The sequence below is a fragment of the Chelonoidis abingdonii genome, chromosome 19, assembly GCF_003597395.2.
Source record: "Chelonoidis abingdonii isolate Lonesome George chromosome 19, CheloAbing_2.0, whole genome shotgun sequence".
Taxonomy (NCBI): domain Eukaryota; kingdom Metazoa; phylum Chordata; order Testudines; family Testudinidae; genus Chelonoidis; species Chelonoidis abingdonii.
This window is the reverse complement of record NC_133787.1, coordinates 39,768,672-39,786,357: the sequence shown is the minus strand read 5'-3', so window position 1 is coordinate 39,786,357 and position 17,686 is coordinate 39,768,672. Positions and strand designations below refer to the sequence as shown.

General features: G+C 39.1%; 1 protein-coding gene across 2 annotated transcripts in view; it reads left to right on the top strand.

The window, feature by feature from the left end:
• The window catches only part of ANKRD11 (ankyrin repeat domain containing 11), a 249,862-nt gene that overhangs the window by 1,134 nt on the left and 231,042 nt on the right, over positions 1-17,686 (top strand). Inside the window, exons 1-2 of one of the 2 annotated variants that reach the window (XM_032764254.2) lie at positions 7,425-7,498; positions 7,961-8,046. The exons of the other annotated variant lie outside the window; for it this stretch is intronic. The gene's annotated coding sequence lies outside the window, so the exon portion shown is untranslated. Of the gene's footprint in view, positions 1-7,424; positions 7,499-7,960; positions 8,047-17,686 lie in introns of those variants that run through there. 2 annotated transcript variants of the gene reach the window in all.

Sequence of the window (17,686 nt, the reverse complement as noted above, 5' to 3'; positions counted from 1 at the left end):
TTAGACAAAGATGTTAAGGGACACTGTCAACTTGAAAATCATATTTATCTGAATATTTAGTAACTCCTATAATTACTTGAAACATCTAACTGCAGGAAGGTTGTTGGTTACATATTTTTTTCTTTTTTTAAGCTATTTAGTCAGTTTGACACAATTTTGTATATAGTCACATTCACTGTTTCCCATGTTCTTCCTTTTCGGGGGGGGGGGGGCCTTAGAGAACAACCCTTGTGCATTTAAAAACGTTTTTAAAATGTGTCATGGTATTTAAAGTGTGTTTGTCCCTTTTAAGTGGTAGAGGAGTCACCGAACAAAAGGTGTACAGGGAGACCCTTTTGAATGGTCATGATGGGTGACAGTATAAATGTATAATTACTGCAGAGAAAGTGAAATATGATCCATGTTTGACTTCCTCTCTATATCTGAATAGAGAAATTCTTAAGCATATTGTTTGATATGCTAATGAAATGTCAGTGTTGAAGTGGTATGACCTGTTTTGTTCTGTGGGAAGAGTTCAGTCAGTGACAGGTATTTCTATAGAGCAATCTGTATTTTTGTGTGGCAGGTTCTGTGGAACTCCACCTATTTGGGGCTGCACAGATGCTGATTACTCTTAGTGATGAGTGTAGGAGGTCTAGGAATTTAAATACTGGCTTCCTTGGCATGCTTGTTACTCTGTAGGTGTTTTCTGTTCTACAATTTGCTCACGTGCTTTTGTTCTATTCTGAAGCTGGTTTTTTTGTAAATCTAAATGATTGTTCCCATCTCCATCTTATTTTCTAAATGTGATCCAAATGATTAACTGAATTTTTCCTGTCTCCAAGGGGAGTTGAGTTTTTTGGTGGCAGGGAAGTTAGAAATGTCCAGTTGTGAATCTCAAACTCAATATTCATATACTCATATTTTCCACTTAGGCACCTATTTCTATTTTCATAATATTGTAATGACAATGTCTTGTATTTTTACTGTGACAGGTTGTCCCTATGTTGGTTTTATGGGTGGGAGCGTTGGTGAGAAGAAAATACAAATTTGCTGTGATGTTATGGTGTTGGTCTTTGTGCATGTGTGGCAGAGAACCTAGTTAGATTATACTTTTCAGTTTGGAAGCAGCTTTGTATAATTTGAAAATGGGATAAAAGATAACTGCTTAGAACATAAATAGAATATAAAATAAAGTGTACAAAGTCTTGTCTGATTTTCCTCCTCTCAAGAGTTTTGTTTTGTAGCACCCTGATGAAGTTCAGTAAAGCAGGCAAATGTTTCTCTAGGCTCAGTGTAGACTAGTCACGTTGATCATACTGCACCAACGTTTGCTCCCTTGGTGAACCAGATGGACTACTTACTATAGGTGGTGATTATTTTAACTGTGTAATTACACATGGAATAAAAAATGGCATTTTGTTCTGTAAATGTATTGGAAAGAAGGGTACAAAGATGGATATTTTTTCTGTGTTTAGTTCATTTTGTTTCCTTTAAGGCTTGGCAGTGTTATGGTTTTCAGATGTGGACTTAAAATACACAGGATTTTTTGTCTGACTGTATCATAAAAAGCAAACCAGTAGTTTATGTACGTAAGTGTTGTAACAGGATAATTTGAGACCCCTAGGTCTTACTTATCACCCTTCTACATTTTGACGCCTACAACAATGTACGTTATCTAACTTCTTTAGAGCCATTGAATAACTGAAATAAATTAGAAAAAACTGCATTTTCAGCATTACTGTAAAGTGAAGAATCTGCACTATTTTAAAAACTACTTATACCATATGTATATTCTCACGTGTTCCAAAATATTTTTTTAGGGTTGGGGCGTTCCTCTTATTCTGGTGGTTCAATAAAAATTGGAAATTCTAATTACCATGGAAAAATTTTTCAAAGGAAGCAAAAGTTGAAGGACTCTCTGGCTCCAGGAGTGTGTTTTTTATAACATTCCCAGGTGACAGTTTTCTGTTGTTTAAGAGCATTTCCCCCTCTCTCCTGTGTGGACTACTTGAATTTCAGGTATTCCATGATGGACTGCAATATAGATTATATCTGTCCCTTGGTACTGAAATAGTGTGGTGATGGATTGCTTTGCAAATGCCTGACAGATACCACTAGATCCCACAGCAGCAAATCCAGTATATTTGGAAATAGTTAGATGGTAGTTATTCTAATTGTATATTCACTGGCTACTTTTTTCATTTTATTTAGCTGGTGAGAATGCAGTAAAGGCAGCTTGTCTGTTGTCCTGCTAACATATATGAGCATTACAGCTATCACACCTGTTGGATGAGATTAAGGAGAGAGATTGGCTTTCTCCCTAGTTAAGATTGAGATTAGTGTTTTATTATAAACTTGATTCTTTTACCTTATCTCTAATTTCACTTAAATTTCAAACAGATTGGTTTAAATTTGCAGGAACGAATATATATGCTGCTTTTAAATATGTTCTTGTACTACAAGACTGAGCATGGGCATGTAGTTTCTGTATCTGGGGCACAACATACCTCTTAAGGTCTGAGCCAAGTATTATATAACTTGTGTGCCATGGGTACAGGGTAATGAGAAATAATATGTACTCAAATTACTTGATGTCACAGGCACACAGTACACCAAGCCATGGGCTTATTAAAATGTCCTTAATCAAAATGTCTCTATTTTACATTGTAATATGCAGTGGGTTATGAGGATGGAAAATTGTTAATACTTGAGGTCAGAGTTAATGCTGTTTGACTTTAACATCACCTTGAATTTTCAGACTTCTGTAATGTTTCTTGAGAAAATTAGTGTTTTCAAATACCTCCCCTTATGTAATTAGGATAGTTGTAATCCTAATCTCAGGTTATTAAAGTCTATAGTCTGGTAACATATCAGTTCATCCTTACTGTTCACTTATGACCCAGTTGTGAGTGGTGCCAATCTGTAATACATACAATTAATCTTTACAAACTTACCAAACAAAAAAAGTCACTTAAATGCTAATAGAAAAGGAAACCCTGTACAAAACATTTTCTGCTGAAAAAGGCAAGCCATGTTACTTCAGTCTGTGAAACTTCCACTGCCTGAGTGAGCTATCTCCAAATCTGCTCTAGTAGGATGCTAATCCCCCAAAAGATCCATACCTCTTCACTGATGAGAGACTGCTGCTTCATTTGTTTGAGCAAAATATTTTTTAAAGATGGTGTTAAATCCTGTGGCTCCAAGAGTAACAGTCCTTACGCACAAAAGATCTTGCTTTGATCTGATGGCTTTCAAGATTCATTTCCAATCATTGAGATCCATTAAGACTGTTAACAGTGGCTTCAGACTCTTTCCTCTTTGCATGAGTCCTTAGGATGCTTGTCTGTGTTTGAGTTCTTTTTAATAACTAAAATGAGTAATTTGGGAATGAGAGAGGAAATTCAGTCAGTGATATCAGGAGCTTCTGTTACCAAGAATCCCACTGTTTACTTTTATTTCCTGCCTCTTCAGTTCTTTGAGGCTTCCTAGAGATTTTAGGCAAGCTATCCAGTAATATCAAAAGTGGGGATGGTTGAACACTTAAATACAGTTCAGCTAATTTTGAGAGAGAGTGACAGATGAGTCATGGGGCTTGCTAACCTTTGGTGGAAATGTTGAACCTCATAAGTAACTAGACCAGGCTCTTCTCTTTACCATACTCCTATAGGTTTTCCATATTGGGCTCAGTATGTGACACTATTCTGCTTTGTCATGCGCCCATCCAAATTTTTAAAACATAAGTTGCTGATATTCTTTCTAATGAGGTTAGCAAGTTGATGAGTTGAATTTTTAAGGTGTAATAACTCTTTAAGCTCCTAAAAGGAGCTCTGTTGTCCTGCACCATATGGTGAAATAGATTGGGAAGAGCCATACAGTATATGCTATCAGTTTAGAAGGCCTCTGGCTTCATTCAGTCACTATATTCCCTCTCTGTTCTTGCTGCTACTGTTGATTCACAAGCTCTTATGAATAGGAAACACTGACTTAGGTTTTTGTTGATCCTCACAGCTTTGATAATACGAATGTATAAACACTAAGCAGTTCTCCTTTGAGAAATGGATCCATTTCTGCTTAGTCCTGATCTTTCTTTATAAGTTCATGTGAATAAGTCTTTAATTGTTCTAGTCAGTGGATTAACAAGTGTGAGCAGAGGCCAAAAATGCTGTGAGTTCAGGTTTATAATTTAGCAGATGCTACCCCACGTAAGTGAAGTGTGCAATAGCCCTTTGTACTATGGATGAGTAAGGGCTTAGAGTAATTAGCTCTTGTAGCTAGAAGAAAGTGTTGGTTATTTTCTAGGTCAGGGTTGAAGTCATTGTCAGGGTAGTGATGTGAAGCATATTACTGTCTGCATTGTCCCTGCCATATGGATAAATGTAAGACTTTAGTTTGCAGTACTGCCCTGGGCATTCATGTACTGAATTATTTATCCTCCAAAAGACTATAGGCAGTCTTTCCCCTTATTTTAAGAAGCCAAACTGTATTTGTTCAGTATTTTAAAATAAGATCTCCTCTTCATATAAAATCAGTAGTTTGCCTATCTTTAAATGCAGTAATATTTGGTTTACTATAATGCAGTATTTTATGAAAACATTGAAAAACACTAAATGAATTCTGCCTTTAAACTTTGAGGTCACGCCTGTGCAAGGCTGCTGCTTTTTATATTGGTTAAAAAAAGTTTTCTACTAACTGTGACCTTGGACGGAGAGGGGGGATTATAAATGGAAATTATCCCAATATGGACTGGAGGAGACTGACCTTTTCACCAGGGTTGACAGTTTCCCGGGAAAAACTAGTTTAGGACAGGGCACTGTAAATACTCGTTTAAACCCCATTGAAACTGGGAAAAATAAAATGCTTATTAGAATAGCCTGTTGAAAATTACTGAGGAATATTTAGCAATTTGATAATAGTTTTGTAGTGTATGGAATATTTATATAGTATTGAAATGAGTCATGACACACAACTTCCTTGAGAAAATACCAAACCAAATGTATACAGACATTGATGCTTATTATATTACATTTATTAGTATTGTTCTTACTGCCATTTTACTTATTTGTACAACCTTAAATTAATTTCCAAATCTACTGCCTTATGTAACCACAATTTGAATATGTAGCTAAAACTAAGTGTAACGTGGTGTGCAGTAATGAAGCAGTTTTTAAAATAAAAAATGTGATTTTACCTGATAAAACCCATCTCTGGTAAACACCTGCTGTCAGGGTTCCTTCTCCACTCTGACCTTTAGGGTATAGATGTGGGTACCTGCATGAAAGACCCCCTAAGCTTATTTCTACCAGTTTAGATTAAATTTTAATACTCTGCCACCACCAAGTGCTTTAACAAGAAACAGGGAAAGGACCTCTTGGAGTTCTTCTTCCTCCAAAATATCCCCCCAAGTCCTTACACCCCTTTTCCTGGGTAGACTTGAGAAATATCCCCCCAAGCCTCTACACCCCTTTCCCTGGGGAGGCTTGGTAATCCCCTCACCAGTAGTCCTGGTGAACACAGATCCAAACCATTGGATCTTAAAACAATGAAAAATCAGTCAGATTCTTAAAAGAAGAATTTTATTAAAAGAAAAGGTAAAGTTCCATCTCTGTAAAATCAGGATGGAAATAACTTTACAGGGTAATCAGATTCAAAGAGCCCAGAGGAACCCCTCTAGCCTGAGGTTCAAAGTTACAGCAAACAGAAATAAACCCTCTAGCAAAAGGAACATTTACAAGTTGAGAAGAAAAGTTAACTAACACGCCTTGCCTGGCTGTTACTTAAAAGTTTGAAATATGAGAGACTTGTTCAGAAAGATTCGGAGAACATGGATTGATGTCCAGTCCCTCTTCGTCCCAAGATGGAACACCACCAAAACAAAGAGCACAAACAAAAGCATTCTCGCCCCCCTCCCCTCCCCAGATTTGAAAGTATTTTGTCCCATTATTGGTCCTTTGGGTCAGGTGTCCGCCAGGTTACCTGAGTTTCTTAACCCTTTACAGGTAAAAGGATTTTGGTGCCTCTAGCCAGGAGGGATTTTATAGTATTGTACACAGGAGGGTTGTTACCCTTCCCTTTATAGCTATGACACCTGCCATCCATGGTTTTCTTCCCACCTGATTAGGAATGGGAATGCTTGTCTTTCTATTTAGATTGTCTTTGGCTTGCTCCATGAATAGGAATGAATAGAGCTCTCTCCCAGCGCTATGCTGCAACTACACAGCCACGTTAAAACACTTTAACTTTGCTAGTGAAGACATGCCCTTAGACTGAGATTTTCAAATTCAGCTAGTGGATTGACACAAACAGCTTCCATTAACGTTAATGAGAGTTGTGCGTCTATCCACTAGCTGGGTGTGAAAGTATTACGGCATGTCTACACTGGCACTTTGCAGCGCTGCAACTTTCTCGCTCAGTACAGACAGTGCACCAGTGCTAGGAGCCGCGCCCCTCGTGGAGGTGTTTTTTTGCCACAACTACACAAGCCGTGTTAAAGCGCTGCCATGGCAGTGCTTTAACGTTGCCAGGGTAGACAAGACATAAGTCTTGATCTTCACCCTCACTAGAAGTGATCATTGACCAATGCAGTTTCTGTGCTACACCCAGTTCTCCGATCAGAATGACAAGGGGCAAGGATATCTGATGCATTTAGATACTGTGAGTTGGCTTTCCACCTCCTTTTCAATAATATTACTCAGAAATGTAAGGCTGGATTAATAGATTTTAAGGCTAAAAGGGACCAGTCATGAATTACCCTTTGTGACGCCCTGTACCTCGGGGGGAACACCCTGCACCCCCATGTTCATCCTTATAATATGATTGTGTGGTATCTAATGCAAAGTTTTTTATGTCAGGTGTCTTTGGAAGGCCCATGATGCACTGAGCATTGTTATTGGTTGTAATTTCATGTGTATAATTGAGGCTGAAAATGTGTCCTCATAGCTTAAAACATGCCCAGGCAAAACTCTCAAGGGGCAGTTCACACCTCATCAAGGCATGTATGGGACTGGGACAAGCCCAGCCTCACAGGAACAAAGGACGCTAGCCTAGGCAGCAATAAAGGATCTCACCCCCTCTTCCCTTGGTTAATGTGGGACTATGATGAGGTGATGCTCACCTGACTGGGGTAGGAGGGAAAAGCCAAGAGGGAAGAAAGAATAAGATAAAAGGGTGAAACATCTGCCATGCTCGCGCTCTTCTTCCACCTCCATCTACAGGCACTACCGCCAAGCGACTGAAGCGCTGATCAAAGGGGAGAGCCTGACTGAAGGGCAACCAGGCTGCCTGTGGTTAGAAGCATTTACATTTGTAAGGGCACTGAAAGTGTTAAGATTGGCTTAGAATGTGTTTTGCTTTTATTTCATTTGACCAAATCTAACTTCTTGTGCTTTGACTTATGATCATTTAAAATCTGTCTTTTGTAGTTAATACATTACTGTTTGTTCTACCTGCAGCAGTGCATTTGGTTTGAAGCATGTCAGAGACAGCCTCCCACCCTCCCCCGCTTGGAATAACACGCCTGGTACATATAAATTTCTTTGTTAAATTGACAAACTCATACAAATTTGCAGCGTCCAGCGGGAATAACTGGACACTGCAAGATGGAGGTTTCTAGGGTTGTGTCTGGAACCGGAGATATTGGCTGGTGTCATTCGGTTGCACAATCCAAGCAGCGGCTAGCCAAGAGTGCTCAGTCATGTAGCTGAAAGCAGCTTACATGCTAGAGGCTGTGCATGAACGGCCTGGGAGTGGGGGTCTCACAGCAGGGCAGGGTAAGGCTGGCTCCCAGAGTCAGGGATTGGAGTGGCCTAGCACATCATTGGTCCAGATAACATTAGGGGAATGTCACACCCTCCCTGTTAGAAATGTGCATCTTATTTCTTGTCTGAGGTTGTCTAGCTTCAGCTTCCAGCCTTTTGATTTTGTCATGCCTTTTTCTGCTAGAATAAGGAGATGTACTATTTGAAATCTCTTTCCAATGTAGGTACTTGTGAACTGTGATCAAGTTGCCTCCTAATCTTTTCTTGGATATACCACGTAGTTTGAGCTCCTTAGATGTCTCCCTATAAGGTATGTTTTGAAAACCTGGAATCATTCTCTTTTGGCACTTTTCTGAACACTTTCCAGTGTGTTAATACTGGACAATAACTGGCCAGATAATTATTGTATGATGGTTTCATGAGCAAAGGCTGTATTCAAAGTGAATAGGCATTCTGTCCATCCTGAGAGGTTTTAAAAACATCCACTGATAACAGACCCAGTGCTTTCCAACTTGCTTTCACCATCTAGGAAAGACGTAGATACAAAGCTCAGCTTGTGGAATGAATTTCTCTTGACACCTCCCTTACTTCTGTGAGCTGATGCTGGCCAAAACTCAGATGATTTAGTATGTACATTTACCTTCCCCTGCGGAATATTGTTGTGTCCCACAGGTGCAGATGGCTTGCATTGAATCTGAATAATTATTATTTGCTTTGAATGGGTCTTGAGAATTTGCCAGGTCCCAGCTGGGAATGGGATACTCATTGAGATGCAGGTGCAATGCCCTGGTGAAAAGCCCAGTCTGTGTTTTCTGCTGCAGCAGCCCTCTGGCTTGGTGTTGTCTCTGGATCCTTCTCAGCCTTTCAAGTCTGATAAATTTGAAAGCCCCTCTACCGCCTGGTGCTGGAAGTAAGAAGGACGTTCCTCTCAACAGCCCAATACCAGAGCCCTCCTGACTCTTGGAGTGGGAGTTTGAGACCCTCTGTCTCAATCTGTTTTTTGGCTTGTCCTCCTTTGTGATTAGCTCTAATGCAGAGATGTTAACTGGTTCTTGGTGATGGTCCAATTACCATTTCAGTTAGTCCTCATCCAAAAGAAAAAGGTCACAGGCAAAAGTTAAATTTTGTGGTCCTTTCCAATTGTGGTGTTTTGCCTCTTCAAGTTAAATGTTTAATTTAAAAAAAAAAAGAAAATGCACTGAAGCGTCCTCCCATCTGTCCATTAGCTCTACCCATGATGCCTTCCTCACTATAACTGGGCCCAAACACCTTGTGTTACCGCTTTCCCTCTCCCTTTGGGATTTCTCCCTGTCCCTTCCCTAATTTGGAATTCTCACAATCCCCTCTTCCCCCTTAATTCTTTGCCTTTCCTTCCTGAGATGATTCCCCATCTTGTCCCCTCACTGCCTTGCACCACTTCTTTGTGATCATCCTTTGTATTTCTTTCCCCTCACCCTGGGGCACAGCTGCAGCTGTGTTATGAGGGAAGAGACTAGTAAGAAGCACCTTTGCTTTTATCCCCAGCTGGATGGTATGGTGGCTACTTGGTAATGGGCTGTGTGTTTGTGGCATGGCTGGCTAGATTGCCTGGGTCCAATTAGTCATGAGCTCCCATCTCTAGGTTTGCTCTGCGATGTAGCTGCAGGCTGGTCCTCTCACACTGGTCCTTTTTGATACCCTTGATCCAGTACTTGGCTCTAGGTTTTCTGGAGCAGCAGAATGTTGTTACTCTGAGTAGTAATAAAAACAAATCATTTTAAGCTGTAGAAGTGAAACTGACTAGTTTGAGTAACAGAAGAGGCATCAGGGCTGTCAACAGATCCTTGAAGACTGCCGTGCATTTTCTACGTTGACTTTTCTTGTGGGTTGAAGTCACTTTAAAAAATTTTGCAAAATTTGATGGGCCAAATTCCCACCCGTGCCCCGGTAAGTTTCTTACCTGGTGTGGGCAAGTAAGCGAGTGGATTTTTCAGTCTTTGATCCCATGTAATTAGTGACAACGGGTACATTGGTGTTACTGTGCTGAATTATTTCAGGTGTAATATAGTGAATAGGGCAAGTATTCTAATTATTTTAGCCTTGTCTTTCAAAAGTCAGATAATCTATTGTCAAATTCCTTGCACAGAGTTAGTATGTTACACAAAAATGTTAACTCATTTTGACGGCAGTCTCTTAAATTAAACTTCTAACATTTGGATGGGCAAGCTCTTAGGAAATGTGTGAATGATGTATTTCTAAATTGTGGTTTAAGTAATTTTCATCAGATGTAATCTTAATGGGATGTACGCATGAACTTTTAATGACATACAGACATTTCGGGTCTGCCTTGTCTTAAGTTCTACAAACAAACAACAAAACAAAAAATCAAACATCAACATTGCCCTTAAACTATTTGATTAGTTTGAAGAGTCAGAGCAGGACTCTCTGTGATGGTACTATAATCTCAGTCTGTGATAACTAAAAATGGAGTGGAAATTTAGATTTTGACAGGGTACCAAAACACGTTTGTTTTAAATTTAACTGGAACACTTGTGCCTACTTAAAGGGCTGCTGGTAGAATTGAATAACTCTAAATTGGACCTCTACCCCCAAGAAATAAACTTTTTTTAAGTTACTTGATGAAGAACACATCGGTTTCTCTAAAATAAGGGCCTGCAATGATGTTAAAACCTTAGCATGTTTGATTAACAAAACTACAGACTTGTTTGGTTGTATGCATTCCTGCTACTGCTGTGCGTTTAGCCTTGTCTCTATCAGGCTTTTTTCCTCAAAAAATCTCCAGTGGCAGCAACATTGGGAGAGCGGGTGCTACCAGTGTCTGTCTACACTAGAAGTCCTGTCTGCACTAATACTCCCACTGCTGGAGCTGTTGGTGAGAACCCGTTTCTTTTTTTTAAAGGTTAGTGTGAACAAAGTCCTGGTTGTACTTCCACTGACTTTACTTTTATGAAGCAGTAGGTGTGATGGTTGAAATTAACAGGAACCCTGCTTTCCAGTTACTTCAGAGACCTGGAATCTTGTCCTTTTCTTGCTGATTCATCAGGGTGAAACAGGGTGTGGTCTGGCACAACAGACAGCATTCTGGATGATGTGGTTTGAGTTGTTCTGTCCAGAACACTGGATGTTACTATTACTGTGCTCCATGTTTCTGGATGGTTGATTTTTTTTCATTACCCCAGGCTCCCCTGGGGGTTTACCTCAACCTGCTAATAAATGTGAAAACTGCAAACTATTGTCATGTTTCCCATGTTACCTAATGATAAGATAGCTTTTTTTTTCTAGTGGGATGCACCCCAACATTGCAAGGATGAGAGCTTGCTCCCTGCAGAAGCTTAAGTACACCTCTACCCCGATGTAATGCTGTCCTCGGAAGCCAAAAAATCTTACCATGTTATAGGTGAAACTGTGTTATATCAAACTTGCTTTGATCCACTGGAGTATGCAGCCCCGCCCCCCTGGAGTGCTGCTTTACTGTGTTATATCAGAATTTGTGTTATATTGGGTCGCATTATACCGTGGTAGAGGTGTACCATGAAAAGGCATCGTATGATGAGAGGGAGACAGGCCTACTCACATCCACTAACTTCCAGGAAGTTTGTGCTGAGCAAGGAGACTGTTCACTTGTGAGTTAAGTGACCGCTTGGCTCACTGGCATTATTCTGCTTGGGGAGGAGAATGGTGAAGCAGGTATAAAAGTGCATAGTCTGTGACTGTGCACTGAATTTTAATCCTTGCCATTTCAAGATCTTTACTTTTTTTACACGTTTAAAAATACGTTTTTCTTGAGATAGAGCAAAACACTTTTGTGCCTCTTATAGCACTGCAGAAAGTAGTTTCAGTAGAAGGCAAACCATAACAATTATTGGAGGGTTTTAAAATAGTCCTAGCAACTGCTGCTATAGCGAAGTTTGCAGTTTGATTTTTCTCTATGTAATCTCTGGTAGCTCTTACTTCACTGCATCAGACGGAGAGGGTTGTATGTGTCATTCTTTGCAGGGGTAATTGTGGAGGGAGATTTTAGCTACCTGTTACGGACTGTACTGATTTCAGTGACTAGATTCATTGAAATATCTGCAGTGCTGCTGTGGGTCCTGCAGCAAATGATCATAGGGGAAGATGGGTGGAGCATGACTGGAAAATGCAACTGGATGTGCATATTTAGTATTTGGAGGTAATCGCCTTTCTATGTCAAAACTACTGTTAGCCCTCTGATAGCTTTTAACACTACTTGCCTTTTTTCACTGAAATATGTTTGACAAATGCTTTTTCCATAGATGTAGAAATATAAAATGATACTGCAGACAAATTTCTATTCCCCTATTTCTATAGGGTATTATTGCATTCACTATGCTTAAGTCAAACATCAAGGAAGATAACTTGCTTTTGGGCTAGCCTATGAGCAGTTTTATGTACAGGGTGGAGTTAATTTTTTTTCTCTCTACAATAAAATCCTGAAGATTCAAGCATTATTGTTTTTTGGAGTGGGGGTGGAGACGGGAAGGGTTGGGCAGTCACTGGTCTGCTGAACTGTGATGTTTATTTTACTGAAATATAAAAGTGTTTGCTAGTTTTTAAACTGAACACCATAAATACTGTTATGCAGACCATTAAATGAAACCTGTCCAGTATGAGTTGTAGCTAGTTAAAGCAAGTCATTACTCTCCTTCGGCCAAATCTGTATGAATATTCTAAGTGGCTCTACTTCTCAAATTCAAAATGTTTTCTTCCATGATGGAAAGTCATAAAAATTACAGGATCACAACACCCAAATCATGCAACTTTATAACCTGAAAACAAACACACCAAACAAACAAAAAACCAAACAAACCCCACCCTCCTCTTCTAAAAGACGTATGCATTGTCTGAGTGTGTCAGTTTTGAATATTTTTATTCCACTCTCAGTTCTTATCTGGCAGCTTTAATATTTTTATTACAAAAGGGTAAGAACTTCAAAATGCCACTACTGTCCTCAATCACTGATTAAGGCATAAACTGTTTAACTTAGCCTTTTGCTTGTTAGTGTCCTCATACATGTGTGTAGTTAAGCATTTTATCCTGAAACGCCTTGAAAATGTTCCTGTATTTGCATGTATTGTCATGGAGAATAATTTTCATTTAACTGTAGTTTGCTTTATATTTTCTCCCTGGTTGCTATAGAAACTCAGCCCAATGTGGCACTGACTGCTAACAAGAGCTAGGTTATATGTTGCTTTTATAATGGACCTCTGTTAATCATGCTGCAGTTTACAGTAAGGGAATCATGGTTATTTGAGGGAGGTGTATTTAGTTCATAAAACTGTAAAATGTCCAGATTACTTAAGCACATTTGAGAAATCTAAGTATTAGGCAGTTCTCTTTTTGTGCTGCAGTTTGTTTAGAAGAATTGAGTGGGTATCTGAAATGGCTCTGGAATTTTTGTAACATTTATTTTTACATCAGAATTTGAAACATTAAATTTTACTTAATTTAATAGCTTAACTAGTAATGTTCTTTTCTGACTGTGGTCCCATTTAAGATTCTAACTTTCTGAAACACAGAAGCAAGACAAAACATTTACTATACCAATCTAATAAAACTGACTTTTTCATAGTAAATCATTTGTCTTCATTTGGGTGTTTTTGCTGTTGGATAAAAATCTTCCCTACCAGAGTAACCTTTGCCTCTGAGAACGGTGCATTTTGAAATGTCTAGCAGAGAGATGCTGAAGCAGAAAATCATGCTTATGAAAGAGGAAACATTTCATTTCATCTAACAACAAAATGGGACTTGTTGAGGTCACTTCTAGTCTTATTTTCCAGCTACCTGAATAGGATTTTGGTTCTGTTTTCTTTCTCTGACTGCTGACATCCCTTCCACAGGCTCTTTTCTACCACAGCTGCCATTCTCCTGAGCTCTTCTTACCTTTCCATTTGATTTACTTCCAACAATGAACCCTCATGCCTAGAAAAAGCAGATGTGGAGATTTTGCATGTCCACTGCAGCTGGCAGTAGCAAAGTCATTTTACAGTTTCAGCTGTCAGGAAAGTGGGGCAACCCAGAGGCGGCAACAACAGAACTGCTCTGGGAGGTACCCTATCTGAAGAGGGTACAATACTATAACCCCAATGGGTGGAACTAGTAGAATAGGCAAGGAGTGTGATCTTCAGAGTGTGTTGCAAGACATTTATTTGGACCTCTCCTGAGGGGGTTGGTAGAGTAGGGAGGGCTTATTCTCTTGTAGTTGTAGAAGTGGGCAGCTTCTCTTTTAATATGATTTACTTATCAGTTTGGGATCATTATGGTATCCTTTTTTCTGAATTACACAAGTCCCTGAAAGATAGCTAAGCATGCTATGTGCACAGAAAAATAAAGATAAGACATTTCCACTGGGTAATGACTTTCGTACAGCTCAGGACATACTATTAACCCTATACAGATATTTACTAAGGTAAATTAGTTTAGTACAGAATTTACTTGCAGTTCTCAGTTTCTCTTCGTTCCTGAACCTTGCGGCCCTCCTGAACTATGAGAGGTGTTCTGTCACAAAACAACTTTGCTGCTCTCCCTTTTCTTCCTGTCTGTACTGGGTCTGCCCCCACTTTCCTTCCCAGTCCTGTTCATATCTACATTATGAGAGTGCTGCATACTTCACCATTAACATGAAGGCAAAACAACCACTTAGAGAGGAATAGTACTGTTTTTTCTTATTTCTCCCTGGCTACCCCAATGTTTGGAATCTCCAGGGAGACTCGAGAACTGATATCCTTAACTTTGCATGTGGCTAGTTGAAACATTGCACTTGTCTGTCTTTCAGTCGCTAATATTTGAATCAATTGACATAGTCCTTGAAAAGGACAGAGGCATGTGTCCTTGTGGTACTCCATTGTCAATCAATATGGAGCCTCCACAAATCCTTGGAAGCTTGCAAATCCTCCCTTGCTCAAGAAGGCAGTGTTCTGGAGTTGAGTGAACTCATCTTCTTTCTTGATCTAGGCACTTTTTGGCAAGAACTGTAAGCCTTTAACGTAGTAGCATGAAATTAACATAGTCTTCCAAAGCCAGACACCACAAGCCAATCTTCATCTTTGTTCAGATGTTCAAGAAAACTTGTGTGATATATACTGATAGAATGAAGGGGGTGCCTAAGGAATGGTTAAACCGGATGTGGTCCAATTGCAAAAAAAAAATTGTAAGGCATTCAAACTAAAAATGAATGAACTATAAACATTCATAACTGTCACAATTATTGCTTCAGTCATTTATTATGAGAATTCCATAAGATTGGGATCTATTTTGAAGTACTTCTAAAAAATTAAGTTTTGTCATAAGTTAGCATAAAAACAAATAGTGATTATGTAAGGAGTTCAGGGTAGATTGGGGGTTGGACGGGAGTGGTGTTAGAGAGGAGTCATGTTTGTTTTTCCTATGCATCTATACTACCATTTTCTTAGCATTTTGTTTTCCTCCGATGTGGGAGAATAGGAGAATAGTTAGACTGTCTGTAGTATCTGTAATGCAGTGTATTATGTATATGGAATAGTTTTGTCACCTCTTTGGACTAAATGACAGCAGCACACTTGAGATGTGGAAATTCCCTACTGCACATACACAAGGGAAGGGGTAGGTGCCAACTTAATTGTGATAGACTAGATAAGAAGTTCTAACCTCTTTGAACCCTGTTCTGTGTTAATAGATGTCATTCACCTCAGAGCACCATTGCTTGTTTACATACCTTCTTGACAAAAGAATGCTTTTTTGATTACTACAGAAGACAAATTGTGACTTTAGAATCTGTGGCCCCAAACCAAAGTCGGAACTGCAGAAAGTGTCGAAAAATAAGATTTCACCTGTAGCCAATATTCTTTTCAATTCATGTTAGGTCTGCAGTGCACATTTCCTCCTTTAAATGTCAAGACTTACATTTTCAGAAGTGAGCAGGATTTGGGGTGCATCGGTGATTGGCTGTCAAGTTTGAGAGATGTTAAAGGGGGCTGAGTTTAAGAAGGGCAGATGAGAGCACTTTCTGAAGATCATCTCCCTTTAAGGTCACTTCTGCAAGAATTATAGCTTAAATTTTCAGAAGTGGAATGTTTAGTTTTATTAAAATTTCAGGTAACATACATTGCTTCAGTTTGACATGTTCAAAACAGTAGCTATATATACTTGAGAGATTTTGCTGTACAGAAAAGTAATTAATTGTTTAAAAAATGTATAACAGCTTATGGACAGGGAAATGTTAAGAAGCTAATTTTGATCTGGAGTTAAGATGAACTGTTTCCTATGAACAAGGCTTTTATAGGCCAGGAAACTGTATTTGTAAAAAAAAAAAAAAAAAAATATGCAGCCCATAATATCTTGCACTGCTTCAGCTCAGTGGAAATGTAGGTGGTGGTGGTTGCTCTGTCTTGGCAATATTTCAAAGAATGCGATGTCAGTGTGGCTTAATTGGGCAGTCTTCTAAAAATGTATTTAAAAAAATGACTCCTCTGTTTAGGATAGAAATGACTATAAATGGCAGTTTATTTGGGGAGGCAGCTAGCTCAGGTTGGGGAAAAGACCATAAAGAATGCAATTTAACTAGCCAATCCTTGAGGCAGTTTATTTTCAAGCATGCATTTGAAGATGGTGGCTTGACAGAATGACAGTATAACCATAGTTGCTTACACAAATTAACAGATGCTGTGCTCAAGCTAATTTCTGTGGAACTCACTAAGCAGCTCCATTTAACAGAGTGTCTTGCAAGAATTTATTTGGTAAGCAAACAAAACAGTGGAATAGCCTGGCTGGGCCAAGTGAGTATATTTGGCTCTGACTGTAACTCCATTGAAAACTAATGCTTGGCATGAGGGCAACAATTTTTAAAACCTTCTGTCAAATAATTGGAAAATTCTCAGAATTAAATTTGCTTTCAAGTGTGACAGCTAAACCTGTCATTTTGACGGCCATGTTAATTGGATTCTTGTGACTTGTACCCCTCTTACTCCGGCTCCTGCTTTGAAGGCTACGCTTAACGCTGTGTTCTATAGTACATAGTTTGGAATAGAGGGATGTAGTCTGTCCTAGAAGCATTTCTACTTTTACTGTTGATGGTACATATGTGCAAGACGAGGAGAATGTTAGTCTTGTCTGTGTTTTGGGCTGAAAGAGACTGTTGCCATTACAGTAGATAGGCTTTATAAAATCAGCAGTGAATCTTGTCTCCAAAAGAGAGATCACTGTTCTGTGACATTCCCATGCACGCTTGAAAAGTTCTGTTAATTTGTATGAACTTGGGGACAAAAACGTTGTTAGTTAGTTTCTGAGCATGTGATAGCCCTAATTGTTGTAACTAGTTGTACAGATAATTTTCATCTCTTCTGTATTTTCTAGACAAAACTGAATTTTAAAATGTGCTTTGCCCATGTCATGTCTGGCTTGCTGGGCTACAGACATTCATTTACAAATGCTCATTTGATTGTAGTTTGGTGTTCGTTTTTTTGAGAGGAAGAAGATAATGTGCTTCAGTTTGGTAGCTAGCCTGCAAACTACGTAACAGAGCTCTTGAAGCTTTTCATATTACCTTTCCTAGCATGATTTTCTTGATTAGCAGAACAGCTTGCTACACTCATCCGTTTTAGTCGTAAATAGATTCTAATACCATAATTAAGCAGCACTAAGTTTATAAAATATGAGCTAAGTGATGGTTTCCTTTATTAGTGTCTACAAAACAATAAAAATGTACCCACTAGGTTATTTCTAAAGCACTTTATTTATGGGAGCAACCATGAGAGTGTTAGTATAGACAGGGCACAGGTGGCCACTGGTGTTTTTAATTACCTTGGTTTAGACAGAATAGTGGTAAAAATGCTGATGGTAGGTCAGAACTAGATTTCTCACTGTTGCTGTCATTGGTGGAGCTTCAGTTATGAGAAAATGTAAGAAAGTCTAGTGTAGACCATGTCTAACTGAGTAAGTTTATAGTATTGGGTAGC